At 51.3% G+C, this 16,527-nt stretch overlaps 1 long non-coding RNA gene across 1 annotated transcript; it reads right to left on the reverse strand.

Moving 5' to 3' along the window:
• Positions 1-1,030: 1,030 nt before the first annotated feature.
• On the reverse strand, positions 1,031-15,958 carry LOC140389392 (uncharacterized). Its single transcript, XR_011934371.1, has 3 exons — positions 15,921-15,958; positions 12,314-12,340; positions 1,031-1,060 (listed from the first exon to the last, which is right to left on the reverse strand). It is a non-coding gene; the product is annotated as an uncharacterized lncRNA (long non-coding RNA).
• Between the last annotated feature and the right edge of the window lie 569 nt (positions 15,959-16,527).

Here is a 16,527-nt window from a genome sequence, read left to right on the forward strand (position 1 = left end):
GACGCCTATCTCATTTTTGCTCGATCCCTCGATTCTCCGTCCCATTGGGAAACGCATTGTGGGCGTTCCGGGAATGGAGAATCCCGCCGCAATCGAACGATTTTCCGATGAGAAAAACGGTGCTTGGGAACCGGAGATGTCAAGGAGCGCTCAACGTCGCGGGATACAGGAAATTTCGGGATCGATGGTCCGTTCGCAGATCAAATTGTCTTCAGTTGTTTCATCACTGATGTTCCCTCCATACTGTGACCACAAGTGGGAATAATTTAAGATTGTTTAACACTGTTCAGTACCATTATGTTCATCCTGACATTGGAATGTCCATGCACGGCAATATCTGCACCAGTTGCAAACTGGCAAGAATGATTCACCCACACAGTGTCAGGCAACGACCTCGTTCAACAGTAGAAAACCGAGCGATTTACGTTAAATGGCATTGCAATTGCTTCATGGCCTCACCGCTCCTCAACCCCCATAACATTGTGGAATGCCTTGGTCAGCAATTTAGCTTGAGAAGCCAAATAAATGCAATGGCTAGAAGAGCATGTCAGACGCCAGAGAAACACATTTTACGAGACAGTCGGTCAGATCAATACCCCGGTAATCTGACTTGTGTCTTGTCAAAGATATTCCACAACTTACACAACAAAACGAGAAGCACAACCGCATATGTCCTCCGATATGATAAGTTCAATCGCAACAACATTGAAAGTGCTCGGTAGACTCCAGAGACGGAAAAGCTTCTTGATCAGATACCCAACCAGTATCTTGGTCAAGAGTGGCCTCGACGGCATAAGACGTTTCATTATGATAATAAATAACTGCAGCAGTGACTGCTTTTCCCTGGACTCCACCAGACGAAAGTCGGATTGAATGACATCAACATGTGGACACATGGAGAATTCCCATTGCGACGTCAATTGACCTGAATAGCATGCGGACCTTTATGGAGCGCGATTTTCGCCATGAGATTCAGCTTATACGAACATCTATAAATATTATATGATTATTTTTTCTCTCCGACTTTTACCTTGCAAAGCCTTTTTATGGTTTCGGATTTCTAAAAAGATTCAAATGTCAGCATCGTTAGTTGCCTACCTTCAATTTAAACACGATTGTACAAATCACTCTACTTTACTTAGCTTGTATTATTTACTGGATACTTTTGTATTTGAATGATCAAACTCGTTTTTGGTTGCAAAAGAAAGCCTGAGAGAAATTTCAATAAGAACACGGGGATTTGTTCTCAACAGTTCCGCTTTGGGAATTGGTCAAATTCTTAATTGGAGAGAACATCCACAACACAATTTGCAATTGGGCCTATGCGAATTGTTCAACGTAAGCAAAAACATTTCCATTTAGCAACAATCAAAATACATCTGCTACTGTAAACGGAACTGCGATCAAATATTGCTGAATTTAAGCATCCCAAGCCAATAAGTTAACATAATATTTGCACAGAGGCTACTTGACTTGTTTTGCTTCTGCAACGTATTGATTTTTTTATGGTGATGTAATCGATGTTTTACTTTACAAACCTGATCTTGCAGGACCGAGCAGTAATATAGACACTGACTCGTATTTCACATATATGTATCATTTAGACTCCAATAGTTTATAAGCCCCGGCGTGAGTGGATTTGTTAATACAATTCCCAAGTCAATTCCATTCTAAACAGCTTAATGTATCAGACTACCAAACAAAAGGCAACAGAATATTGTTGATGGGAGAATTATTAACGACTGCAACTGGGGTGGGGAGAGGTGGGGCATTTCGTCACACGCAGAATTGTGAATTTCCGATCTTCTCATGTTCTCATGCGTATACTGTGGTTGTAGTTTTGTTTTTCAGTATACTCAAGGTCAATATCGAGACATATATTTTTCCTCCTGAGACACAATATGGGAAGTGAATGAGAAGGTGGAGTTAAGTTAAACGATCGTGAGTAATCGTACTGTATTGTAAAGTAGGGTTTATGGACAATGTCTTCTATGCTGACGTTATTTATTGTCTTCGTATCTCTGGCTATGCAAATAAAATAAGAAAACGTATTTAATTCGTATTTGAAGAGCACACCTCGATATGTTGCAACTGATCCCCATGATCTTCAAATAAATATTGCCACGATCATCCATTTGGGAGACTCTGGGTAGGATTCTCCTTTGGCTGTCGCCAAACTCGCGAAACGTGATTGGTTATAGAATAGGATCTGATGCCAAAATTACGGCGGCCATCCATTTGATGGCAAATCGCAATTCTCCATCACCGGGCAAGTGGCGTCAATACAGTGCGGAACTCATGTGCAATTAACATCGGCTGCATGTCACTAGCAGGCCTTGGCGATACCGCATATCCGAGGAACCGAGTTCCCGACAGGCAGTTTAATTCTGATTTTGAAAATCGTCTATCCGGCGCCGTGACAAATGAAGGTGTGACAGAGAAGGTAGGACACAGCCTCGCGCGACTGCAGGCTGCCCCGGGCTGGTAATTATCCGGGCTGGTTGCGGTGGGAGGAATATCTGCCATGGCGGGGAAGGGGAGTCGATGTGAAAACGGGCCGAATAGCCGGGGTGGCACCCTACGGAACTGGGGCGGCGTCCTGTCACTGACCGACATTGCTGCGGCCTCCAAGGCAGCCATCTTGCTGCGAACCCCACTGACCACCCACCTTGGTCCCACGGTCTGGCCAGTGACATCGGCAATATGAGTGCCCGCCAACCAGTACACCACGCTCTGACATACCCCCACGCCACATCCACGCCACCCACCGTTGGCCCATACAGTAAACTCCCACAGTAGCCTCTGCGGGCGGGAAGACAGGGTCCGTGGACGTCCCTCTGCAAGGGCAGTGCCAGCAGACGGTGCACATGGCAGCTCGGATGGGTGCCAGGGGTGCGGGAATGGGGACGACGACATGCGGAGGCAGAGCCCTCATTGCCAACTGGGGCATCATGTATCCGGGTGGACCTGTGTGGGCGCGTAACAACGCACCATGTTAACATGTCTGCCTTTCGTTCCGTGCAGGCAACGGATATTGGAATTAAAACAGCAATTGTATCCTTGCTGCTCATCACCGCAGCCCTGGAGGATGGCGTGTTCCTGTACGAGCTAGTGTTGCTTGAGGAAGAGCAAGCTGCTGCAGCGGAGTGTGCAGCAGGTGAGCGTGCCGTAGAGAAACCGAAGACAGCCACCCAGGATGGAAAACCAACTGCCCAACACGCCAAGAAGGAGGAGGTGCCGACGAGTTATCACATGAGACCTCAAATGTACTGACAGGAGCTGATATTCGAGGCCGGACAGGGGAAGCTGTCAAATACTCCGGCTGAGCAGCGAAAGAGTGCAGCATATCTGCCAGGTCATGCCGCACGTGGCACAGTGGGACTTTTTGGGAGACACCCGCTACTCCAGCGCGACAGGCGCTATCCACTGTGATGGTGGCGAAGACCTATCCGGAGGCCACAGACCGATGCGGAGACCCGCTGCAGCGACACCCCTGCATCAACCAGGAGCGTGATAGATCGGGGCACTTGAAGATGCGGTTCAGAAGACTGGACTGCTGTGGAGAGACACTCAAGTCTAGCGCTGAGAGCGTCTCCCTTATCGTGAAATCTTCTCTGCCCTCCACAACATCACGCAGCAAAGGAGCGATGTGCCGGAGGAGGAACAGGAACGCCAGGCCTTTTCCGACGAGGGGGACAATAGGCAGACATGAAGTCCAGGCAGGCACGGGAGGCCGCACCACACATGTGCTAGGATCAACGGACGCGGGACGCTATGATCGCCTCCAGGTTCAGCAATTAGTGGGGTGCACTGCCCAGGATCAAGGCAACCCAACCCCACACCCTTCCCCTCCCCGCCCGCACGCGACTGTCGCCATTCTCCGTCAACTCCTTCCGTCATACATACCTGCCGCTGTCCGGGGTTTGCCATGTGTTGGCAGTATCACCGGGTCTGGTCTATGGGATGGCAGATTATGACAACCCGCTCTTCCATGAGCACTGACGTTCCGCATTGTTTGTCAACGACTGGCACTTGCGCATGGTCGCACTTTCTACTGTCCACCTGGTTCATTTCTGCTTGCGAGCTGGCCATTCCATCACACGGAGTGGCAGAGGTGCGGTGGTCGGTGGACGGGAGGGGTGGTGAGGGCGGCCGGGGCGGAAGGGCTAGGATCCCAAGCCACCTACAATATCTTCCGATTCCCCCACCCGTGACCAAACTAGACCAGCCTATCCACACACCCATCCGGCAGAGCACCGAGAACGTGTGCAACAGTGTGATCAGATGTTTAATGTGGCAATGTATACATTGAATTCTGCCATAGCCCTTAACATTTAAACATGCCCCGCACATGTCAATCTAACTAGTGTATAACTTTCTAACCTTCTGGGCCCTAATGCTTCGACTAAAATGCTCTTTAGCTGGTACAGCAGGAGTGGAGGTGGCCTGCTGGGAGTTCTGCCCCCTGACCTCAGTTCTAATTGGCGGCCGTCTTCTGCGGCAACCAGGCTGCTTGGGTGTCACGGGTTTCGTGGTGCCGCCCTGTTGTGCCCGCTGCCCGCCAGATGCACCACGCACTGGAGTTAGGTAGTCTGTGGTGCTGCGATATTCCGTGAGTCACCACCATGTGCCCCACCACCTACTCCTTCCTCGGTGTACCCGGTGGGCAATCCATAGGGCGAGGATGCGAGCGGAGCTAGCCAATGAGGCTACCGGCGATCTGCCGATGGATGTCCGATCTGGTCTTGAACAGGGTGTCCATACTCGCGGCAGTGTAGCACGGCGAATGGGCCATTTCCATCTGGGACTGCGCCATGTCACCCATGGACTGTCCCACCACCTTTTGGGATTGTGTTATTTCACACAGTGACTGCGCCATCTCCCTCTTGGACCGGGCCACCTCCCTCTCTATCTATGGGGCAATGCTGCCGGCGTTTGAAGCCATGGCCTGCTGTACCTGTCCACGGTCAGGACCGCAGCTGTAATTTACAGAACGCTCTGACCCATGCTTGCGTGTCCGGCAGCAACCCTGCCCGGCCCTCGGTCATCACACGCACAGTATTTTCCAGGCGTGTACATGCTGGTCCAGAGCCAAAGCCCACGTCCTAATGCTTCCATCGCTGACGCCACCCGTGCGCTGCTGCGCTAGATGGCACGCATGATATCCATGACCTCCTGCACACGGTTGGACTCCTCCACCTACACTGCAGGTACTGGATGCTCGCCGACAGCCCCTCACGTAGTCCGTGGCAGTGCCCTGCAACTGCACACTCGATAGGAATGTCCGTTCCAGAATACCGAAACTGTCTGGACGGCAGACTCTACCTGCGGTCACCTTTCCCTCTGCCAATCCGTCGCCTCGGTTATTCCAACCTTCGCTTTCTCTCTACACAGGATCTCTGTGTGGTGCGGACAAGATAATGTCCCAGGAGATTCTTCATTAAAGTGCCCAACCGACATGAGAGTCTCTGGGCTGGTAGAGGGTGTTGGAGACAACTGTGACGGGAAGTCCATGTCACCCACATTTTCAAACCACAGGGTGTCTTGCGACTCAAATGGAGGGCAGTCGTCCGAGCTGCACTCAGCCTCGCTGCTCGTCTCACGGGAGTGCTTTAGCTGTATCAGTGGTTGGTGACAAGAGACACCAGATAGTCCCACCGCATCTCCAAAAGGTCCTGTTAGACACAAAACAAGCCGCATGGTTAGACCACGAGCTGCGGGGACTGTGGGTGGTAGACGTAAGCTCTGGGTGAGGGTGGGACTGCTGTGAGACAGAGGTTTGTGGTGAGGGTAGCATGGAGTTTGGGGTGAGGGTGGTGATGGTGGGGTGAGGGAGATGTCGGGGTGAGGAGGGCTCGAGTGTATGATGGGAGGGTTGGCAGACATGTCACGGGGAACCACAACTCAACGTGATCTCATTACCTCTCCCACGACGTAACTACACCCCGGCGATCTCCTTTCCTGCGGGCCACCAACCATGTCCAGTGCCCTCTGCTCTTCCATGGTGAGGGGCCACAAGTGAGACGTTCCCCCTTCTGTCCTCTCCACCTCCCGTCAGTTGTGGGTTTGGGTGATACGGTGTGGCCTACTCTTCCTGGCCTCAATTAGGAGGTCGTGCAAGATTATGCGGAACTGCTATCAAATCCACATGGTGTTATTGGTGGCGCTGACCACCTCTCCCATCTGTGCCCAGTGGCTGGAAGCGTTCTTCCCAGGGCTGGGTATAATTTCATGCGCCGCTCCTCGATGGTATCCAGAAGGGTCTCCAACTCGGCCTCAGTGAAGCATGGAACCGCGCATCGTGCTGCCTACTTGTTGTCTGTGATGGTGTGTGGAGAGTGAAATGTGTATATGTGGCTGCAGATGGTTACCCTCCCGAGTGTGAATCGTGCACCTGGTGAACCCAGCAACGTTTCCCATTGGGATCGATTGGGATCCACGTGACGCCCGTGCACGCCCCTTAACAGTCGGCGACACATTCCAGGGGCGGCGCCAGTTTTGCCATAGTGTAAGTCCAATAATTCTGCACTGCCATGCACGCTTAAGTTCAGAAGCGGAGAATCCAGTCCCCTGTACTGTGGCCCGCGAGGAAGGGTATCAGGCGCTGACGTTCGCTGTGGCTTTACTCAGCTGTTAGACACAGTGAGCGCCGTGATCAACGTCGGCCGAACTGCCATCGAGTGCAGGAAGAAACTGCACGCCCTCCTCAGGGCAGCCAGGGTAAGTAGGCAACGCTGTGCCCCTGAAACTAATCCCGCCCCCCACGAACCCGTTCCCGGCACCAAACGCACATCCTGCCCCACTCGCCAGCACCCATGCCGGCCACAATGGCCGGCTTCGCTGTGCACTGATGCCATAATCTCTCCAAACCTTGTGCTTCATGCGTCAGAACGTCTAAAAGTGTCGTTATTTGGGTATGCAGCCCTCCCCCCCGCCCACCCAGGTGAAGGCACAACCCTAGGGAGTGGGAGAACACTGAAGGGGGAACCAGCAGACTTGCGGCCCCTCATCATGCCCGAGCAGAGGGTACTCTATGTGGTCGCCGGCACTGAGGAAAGGGAGGTCACCAACGCAGAGATCGGCGGCGGGCGAGCAAGTGAGACGCCCTGCTTAGTCCCTGATCGTCATGACACATGTGTGGACACCCCCAAATCCCCAACCCCTCACACCCCACATGCCCTTACCAACCCTCATCCCCCTCACCCTCGAACCTTTCCCCTCACCGTCACTCTCCCGTAAACCCCAACCCTCACCCCAGACCCCCGATTCCAACCCCTGCCCCGTGCGCTCCCCAATCCGGCTGTCTCACGATGCATGTCGTCTTGTGTCTTACAGGACCTGTCGGAGATGGGCCCGGTGCATCCAGAGACACCCGCCCCCAGACAGTGCCAGAGGCATTGTCATCCACGCGGCAGAGCACTGACGGGGAGAGCACCCTGAGCACCAGCCCTCTGCCCGAAGCTCAGGAGACTCCGGAGGTCTGGTCGGAGGTGGACACGGACTTTCCACCACCCCGGTGACTATCACATCGGTTGGGCAGATTAGTCAGGAGGCTCCTGGGACACTATCTGGTGTGCAGCACAGAGTTGGTCCGCTGCAGAAGGTGGAGGTAGGAAGAGCCGAGGTGACGGACTGTCGGAGGACAGCACGACCCAAGGAACCAGCTCCCACTGAGTTGGATCCTGGCCTCTTGGAACATCCAGTCTCACCCACAGTGGAGATGCAGTCAGAGACCCAAGGTCTACAGGAGGGGATGACAGCTGGCTTCCAGAACCTGAAGGCACAGGTGAAGCATCAGAAGCTGGTGATGGCCATGCGTGCCATTCAAGGTGGAGGTATTGGGGGCGACGGTGTCGGATATGGGTCAGTGTGTGCAAGGCCTGGGGCATTCTGTGCAAGTGGGGCCGCGGCACAGGATAAGGCCGCCCTCTGACAGGTAGCCATGTGCCAGAGCCACCTGGATATTGCAGCGGCGCTCCTCAGCGTGGCCCAGTCAAGGCAGGCAATGGCTACGAGCGTCGGCGTCATTGCCCAGGTGCTGGCCGGCATGGTGCTGGTTCAGAAGGAGGTAGCCACAAGCAGGGGGACGCCGCTCACACCAGAGGGATCTGGACCGGACACTGGCCAACGTGCCCACACCAAGAGGGACATGGCCCAGTCACTGGCTTATGTGGCTTGCATCCAAGTGACGTAGCACAGTCACTGCCTGATGTGGCCCACGCCAAGAGGGAGGGGCTCAGTCACTGGTTGATGTGGCACGGACCATCGGTGTGGTGGCACATTCGCAGCATGATGTAGTGCAATCGCAGCCGGAGATGGGAAATTCCCTGTGCTCCACGGTTGCAAACCTGCAGACCCTTTTCGAGACCAGAGTGGGCCTCCATGACTGGTAGCGCCAGGTTACAGGGAGTGTCTCAGCGAATGGCTCTGCTCGCACCCCGTTCCATTTAGTAGCCCGGGGGGCATCGGGCACATCAGGAGGTGGTGCTGGGGCCCATGCCGGTGACGCCCGCAGCGCTGGTGACAGAGCAGCGCAGCACCTCGGACTTCTGTCTCTGGTGCATCTGCTGGGCAGCTTGCAGATTAGGGCAACATCACGCTTCCCGGGACGCCCGAGCAGCAGGCAGACCCATCGAGGCCGGGTCTCCCCAGGCGGCGTGCGCCAACCTTGTCGCAGGGCAGGAGTCACTGCAGGCCGCCTCCACTCCTGCTATACCGTTTGTGGAATTATTAGGTGTAGTGTTACGGCCCTTAAGGCCTGAAAGTTGGATACTAGCTACGGTAGTACGGTTGCAATGCACAGTTGAGTAAACGGGGCGAGGGCCAGACTGTATATATTTTTCACAAGACACACATATTAACACCGTTCAAACATACTTTGGTACTCTGTCTGATGAGTGTGGCGGTGGGGCGGTCCGTGCTGGCCAGTGATAGTGGGGGCTGGGGGACAAGTGCAGGCCCCGTGGAGTGAGTGTGCTCACCCCTCCACCTACCCCGCCCCGACCGTTCCCGGCACCCCCACGCTAGCGAATCGACAGGACTGTGTAATGGACTGGACAATTCACATGCAGCGTTCACACAGGTGGTAGGTGCCACTGTGGGCACGAGTCAGATATTGTTATACGATGTGGAGCAGGGAGCTCATCGCAGAGCGGGTTGTCATCATCCTGCATCCCATGGGTCAGGCCAGATGTCACTGCCAACCCAGTGCCCCCAGTTTTAGCGTCGCAGGCATATATAACGTAGGGGAAGGGGGGGAGCATATGGGTGGTTTGGTGGTGTGGGGGTGAGGGGGTTTGGTGGTGTGGGGGTTTGGTGGTGTGGGAGGTGAGGGGTTGTGGATCTGGTATGGTGGTGTCCGTGTCACTGGCCAGCAATCGCCCTCCTCCCCTGGCCAGTGAAAGGAGAAGCGACGAGGGGGTGCCATGTTTGCTGGCCCTGGCGATGGTGTTGTGTGGTATCCGATGCCTGCCCTGGCCCATTTTCCCATACAGTGTCCGCCTACCACTCATCCTTCCCGTCTCACGAGTCCTGCGCTTCCTCCAAAAGCTCCTACAGCACATCAACCCCTCAGCTGGTCGATTTTGTGGAGGAGGCAGAATACAACACCGATTCGGCGGCTCTCCTAGCCTCGTACTGGAGTGCCCCTCCAAACTGTTACCGGCATCAGAAGTGCATGTACAGGATCCTAAAGCACTGCTCGCCAACACCCCTGTGGTCGCTGTATGTGCATCATTGTAGCGGGACTCTGCGTCAGTCTGTGGCCTCTGGATAGTTGTCATCAGCCACTACAGTGACTGCAGCAGATAACTCCGGTCGGCCAGTAGCGTGCCTCGCAACCGGTGGGGAGGGGGCGCCCCTGGACTATAGCGGGAATTACCGAGTGTGCCAAGATGAATGCGCCGTGCACACTGCCCGGGTACTGGGTGCACACATGCATAATGCGCATCTGTTGCTCACAGACCAGCTGAATGTTCATCGAATGACTGCACTTTCTGTTTGTGTATAGCTGCCTGTTATGCACCGGTGGAGTAGGGCGACATGCATCCCATCGAACACCCCCTGCACCAGTTCATCCGGGCGGCGGAAGCGAAATCCGCAGCTCGGGCATCTTGGTGGGCGCAGTTCAAATGGTACGATGTGTGCCACTCCACCTGTGTATATAGGGCGCGCATGATGGCGCGGATGCACATGTGCGCCAATGCATGCAAAATCCCGTAAGTGCCCCACTCGGCGACTGGAAGGATTCCGTCGCATCGACGTTGAGGGCGACCATCAGCTTGACAGTCACGGGGAGCGTATGTCCTCCCCCATAACCCGGCGGTGCCAGGTGTGCCACCATCTGACAGATGTGTCGCGCACTCGATCTGCTTATTCACAGTCTCTTTCTGCATGCCGGGTTCGGAAGATCCTGGATTGACAGGCGGAGCCGATTGTGTGGTGCCTCATCCAGTGCCTCCTTGGCACCTCCTCCTCCTTGACCTGTTGGCGGCTGGCCCTCCAGTCTGAGAAACTGTCACCTGCCCATCTGCTGCCCGTTCCTCTGCAATAGCCTCCGCCTCCTCTCTGAGCGGCCTCCGCTCACGCTGCCGCAGGGAATCGTGCAGCTATGTGGCTATCGCCACAGCGGCCAGCATCATGGGTTGAATTCCGAATTGTCAGCCGGGGGTGAAAGTCCAACCTGTTCGCCTGGCGTATACCCCCGTGCCCAACCAGTTACCATGGGATACATGGTGGCCCCGGTTGGCACTGCTGGCCCCGCCGAAGCATTTCGCCATCCCCCCAAATCGCACTCAGGCCAGTACAGTTCCACCTCTCCTCGCGACCATCCCTGTTGCCAAGGGCACCGTTGGCTGGCACTGCCTGCACTGAAGGCTGCCGTCAGTCTGGCCCTTAGTGGTCCCTGCTAGATGTCTGCGTGTTGGGGCGGGTGTCCGTTGGCCGGGTTTGGGGGGGGGGGGCACTCCCATATTGCCGGTGTCACTGTGTGAAACGATGGGCTCGGGTGGGTGGTCAGCAATATTGACACTAATGGCGGTCGGTGCCTGGCACCACAGTCCTGGGGGTGCGGTGGGTGGGGGTGCTCCCCGGCTGTTCTGCCCTCCCTCCCCCTCCGCCTGCCCCTCCTCTCCCCCGATCCTGTCAGGTGCAAACCCCGCCGCTGCTCGCACGGCCGCTGTCCGGGCTGGCGGCCCACAGTCGCTCCACATCAGTTACTACCTCCGCTCTCTCGCTCATCAGATAGGATGCTAGATTCACGATTTGTATAACCATAAGTGAACCTCGCTGTCGAGAAATCGGCCCATGGGAGGAACTGATGCGCGGAGGCCCCTAGGAATCGGGCATCAGGCCCCCAAATGATATGCGTACTGTACTTTCAGGCCGTGGGCGAGCACCCGATTTACGCCATACTGGGGGGGGGGGGGGGGGTACCGGCGCATCCCGATTTGTCGTCACACTGGCGTTTACAGTGATTTCGTTTTATGAAGCTATTCTCCGCCCAATTGTGTTTCCCGATTTCAGTATCGGCGATTGGAGAATCCAGCACGACAAGTGAACCACATCCACGGAATTCCCGCAATGCGGAGCGAAGAATCTCGGGAGTGCGGAGCATAGGAAGCTGGGCCCGCGAAACAGATGCAAATGGTCATCATCAGCCATTTGTATTTATTTCCATATGCTGGCTGGCAAGGGCAGCGCGGAGCCCGTTCGCGCCGCCAGCGAGGAGTTGAGGCATTACATTCGGCTTAGCGCACGGCGTCAATCCCGATTTAGCCTCGACAAATCCCACCCAATTGTTTCTGGACATTCCAATGGGTTGAACTTGTATCAAGTACAGTCTGTGTCTCACTAGGTTACTTGATTTTGAATCTTGGAAGCAGATCGTCATGATTTATATTTTGTGGTCATTTTACCATCATAAAAGGGCATAATGGCGAAAATGTGAATTTCGCACGCATATTGATTCTCAAATTAATTACATGGCAATTCGATAGGATTTCCTTTATTATTGCCAAGGGTGCCCTCTGCTATAAGCCTTCTCTTAATTGGAAATGGCATGATTTTAGAATTGAAAACTTTAGTCCAGGGAAAATAACATTTTGTTCAGGAGAATTGAAGTCTTACTGAGTTCCTCACTTCCACTGAAATGTTCGACTGGCATCATGGAGCAAAATGTACTTTTTCAAAACAGAATATTGATATATTGGAAAAGCAAAGTCCTTTCAATTCCTTCGTAATCGGCGTAAAGGTTCACTTTTAGGAGGAATATAGTGAAACACGCCCTACAATTATGCTACAGCTCCTTTTTCACCTGCATCTTTTCTGTCCACTTCTTCGTCTGAAAGGAAAGTATGATCAGTTCATGAAAAAATAAACTGAAATAATTATCTCCAAATTACTTCCAGGATTTACAGCGAAATGGTTCCATTAGTCCACAAGGAAAGAAAAGTGGAGCAATAACCTCACTTGCTTAAAAGGTTCGTGTCCAAATCGGGTCACTGTCTGCTGAGTCTGAAGGTTCCCCTGTGTCGGCGTGGGTACCCTCCGGCAAACTGGTATTGCAACTATGTCGTCATGCCAGTACCAAGACTTAAAGTCTCTGTTCAGTTCTGGAGTACATCGTGACTGGCAATTTACATTCCTTGAGAAATAGACCACAGGTTTCTCTATGCTAAGGTCTTCTTCCTGCAGCTGTATGGCTCTCACATAATTTTCTCGAGCATTCACAACCAGCTCAAACTGTTTTTCGAAGATTGCTGAGGCTAACGTTGTTTTTTTGTCGACACAGTATTTCAATACGTGAATGCTCTTTTGTTGGCCTCCATTCAATTCATGTTTTTGTTGTTCTTTAACTGTTCTGTGAGTGGTGCTGCTACACTACTGAAGTTCAGAACGAACTTACAATAAAATCCGCTCATTTCCAGAATCATTTGAAATGGTCAAACAGTGTTGTTCCCGTTTTTCAAAAAATTGATGTCCGTTTGTTGGCGTATCTGACCAGGCCTGTATTTATTGCCTGCCCCTAATTTTCCTTCAGAAAGTAGTGAGTCGGCTCCTTGAACCGTTTCAGTCCTTGAAGTGTAGGTACACCTACTGTGCTGTTAGATAGGGGTTTCCAGAATGCTGCCACAGTGAGGAAACGGAGACATATTTCCAAGTCACGGTGGTGAGTGACTTGGATGGAAGCCTCCAAATGGTCGTATTCACAATTACCTCCTGCTCTTCTCCTTCCACTTGGTCGTGCAGATAGCCATACCATATTTGACTGAACGAGGCCACGCCATAAATTTTTATTTCTCAGTGACCCAGTCTTTCAATGCCTTTGTTCGTGATTCTCTGAACATTTGCAGGTTCGTTCTTGGTTACATAGGGCATAATCTGCATTGACGGTACACATGTGGAGATCTCCTTTTCCCTCTCATTCGAGGATACTTGTTAAAACTCCTTTAACAAGTCCACCTTCGTGATCATTGAATCATAGAGTCCTTACAATACACACGGCTGCCATTCGGCACATTAAATCTGCATCGGCCCTTCGAAACTAGCCATTTCCCCGTCACATCCCACAACTCCAGAACCTAACATTAACATCTTGGATACGAATGGGAAATTTAGAATGGCCAATGCACCTAACCTGAACATCTCAGGAAACCGGAGCACCCGAGGATACCAATGCAGAGACAAGGAGGATGTGAAAACTCCACACAGACAAAGCTCGGAATCCAACTTGGATCCCTGATGCCGTGAGGCAGCAGGGCGAACCACTGTGCCACCTTCCTGCCCTTGATGAATTTGGGATGCCGAAATCTTTTGATTTCATTTTCCAAACGTGGAATAGGAAGCGGATACCTCTTGGTGAAGGTATTCAGTCACCTGTCGTCCCAAAAAAATCTTTGCGTTCAATCAATTTTCGGCATCAGTGTCATAAGGTAGCTGCAAACATGAATTCAATAATGTCAGCATTGAACATTTGTTTAATGTTCTTCTGCACTTGTGATAACCTTTCTAAAGTTAGCCTGTATGACAGGTTGCGCCTTAGCAGAATTTCGTCGACCAAACCCACACCCCACCCCCACCTCTCCATCTACATAATGCATTACAAACCTTGATGTACATAATTTGACCCCACAAATGCATTTATCAGACTGCAGAAACTCTTTCAATTTGCTGCAGCTCTGATTGGAAAGCAGGTTAACCGGATGATTCGATTTTTTTGGATCGTTGCTTGGGTTTTCCTTATTCCTCGTTGTCCCTCTAATGGAATTTCATCGGCTCTCCTGAGAAATTCTTTCCTACACTCAGTAGTTATTAGAATTTGGTTCAGTTCTGCCATTTGTCCTCTGCACTAACCCGTGGTGCGTTCCATTTTTTCTTTATATTTTGTCCTGTGAAGAATAAAGGTCCCGAAAACCCTGAGCTCCGAAGCTGAGGAAGCAGTATGATGGCTTCTATTTAATTTCGAATTTATTCTAACAGTATCTCTGAATAAAACACAGCTGTCCCTTTCCCTTTAACCACTCCACCCATCTATCCAATTAGCTATCTCAGCCACCAACTTACCACATCCACTTATTCATATCAAACATCAACAGCGAATGAAACTTAAAGACCACATTCACAACGCCCAGCTACCAGCGAAGACTGACTAATCTCACCAAACTTCAAAGACCCCTCCCAACATTCACACATGGAAAATTCACGCATCAATTCATCAGCACCAAACACTCGCTCAACTATTGATCCCACAAAATTATCCCAGCACCCCCATTTACACTCTTCACTCAACTGCCCAAATCCCACCCACAACCATATACAGTCACGATATCAGTCGCATGCCCTTCGACGTAAACATCTACCCTTCCATTAAGTCACCTACACATTACACACAATTACATCAATAGATGCAATAATATGGTGTTCGCTTAGATGGTTTTTTTGGTTAGCATTGGTGAGTTTGGATCTAAGGGTCTGTCGACTTGGCGTAGATTCTACGATACACACTTTCTATCTCTCTTACTCACCTAGCTGCCTACCCATCAGACCCATGTACGATCTTCGTCATGCATCTCTGAAAGGAACACATTTAATCAGCAAGTAGTACCTGTCCATATTATCCACTTACTTACCTACTCATACACGCCATCTTCCCATACAAAGATCATTAGCTACTCACCTATCGACCTCACGTTTTTACCTCCAGACTCAATAATCCAGTTAATCGAGCTTGCATCAACATTTGGAAACACATCCAAATTTACATGCCGAGCATTTCACAGACGGACTCTGCTAAACTATGTTCCCGCCCATGCACATAACCACCTCCCCATCTACGTGTAACTCCCAACGCGCGAAATCAGAGCTTTACTTAGCGCCAAGAGCAATGCGCTGAGTCATTCAATCATCCTCCACTCACTCATTGGCTCATTCGATCACGAAACCAAAAACATGCATTCAAAAACCCTTTAAACTGGTATAAATACTGAGACTAGTGCCAGAAACGTGGGATGTATCACTTAAATTTCCCACATTCACTCTGCTCTTTCGACTTAAATGGTGACTCTTCATTTCCCATTTCCTTTTCAGATGGAATCGTAGGACCCTGGAAGAAATGATAGTATCAACTAATCCATTAAGTCATCGTGGGAAGCGAGACTTCGCCGAGCATTCATATTGATCTGACATTGTGGATAATTCTGTTTTGCATAGGTGATTGGTTGCTTCCTTTCATGTGTTTTTCACCCGGTGAGAAACAGTGTTTAACGTTCTCCTATAATGAATGTATGTCAATATTATTCTCTGAAATAAAATATTTCAGATTAGAAATGACATTTGAGACATACGAATTGTAAACAGCATTAATCAGTCCAGACCTTCATTGAAGGATGGATATGCAGCTGCAGAACGGTAAATTTTCCCACCTGACTTTTTGAGTGCCACTTTGAATTCTTCCAGTTCTAAAGGCCAAATATAAGCTCCTGGTTAATCACATCATATCAGCAATATTTGTTCTATTTGGAACGTGATTTAGGAATCAGGAATTCGGGGGAATTGAGGCGTTCAAGACGGAGACATACACATCCCATCAGAAGAAAAAATCTAAATAACATCACACTGAAAAAATTCGACAATGTTGGGCAGGCAGTAGCACTGCTCATGCGGCTATCAAAAAGAACACGGCACGATACTACATCAATTTTCATGGAGAGAAGGTAAAGTGTTGCATAATATATCGATCAAGTGAAGTGTTCAACTCAGTTCCTCCGCCGTGCAACTTCCAAAACCTGAATCAGCGAAACACGTAAATCATGCAAACGATTAAGACATATTGTTCCAGACCTACATATTTTTTGAAGATATACAGTGCAAAAATATACTTTCTATTGTGGATATTGCAGCAATGTGCCGATGAACGGCGTGATAATCCAGAAACGCACTCCCTCCTGTGGGGACAGGAGTTTCAATCACCCTGCGATATCTGGCAGATTATCCACTGAATCAGTGTAATCCCTACTGTGCAGAAGGAAG

This window comes from Scyliorhinus torazame, chromosome 14 (genome assembly GCF_047496885.1).
Source record: "Scyliorhinus torazame isolate Kashiwa2021f chromosome 14, sScyTor2.1, whole genome shotgun sequence".
NCBI lineage: Eukaryota > Metazoa > Chordata > Chondrichthyes > Carcharhiniformes > Scyliorhinidae > Scyliorhinus > Scyliorhinus torazame.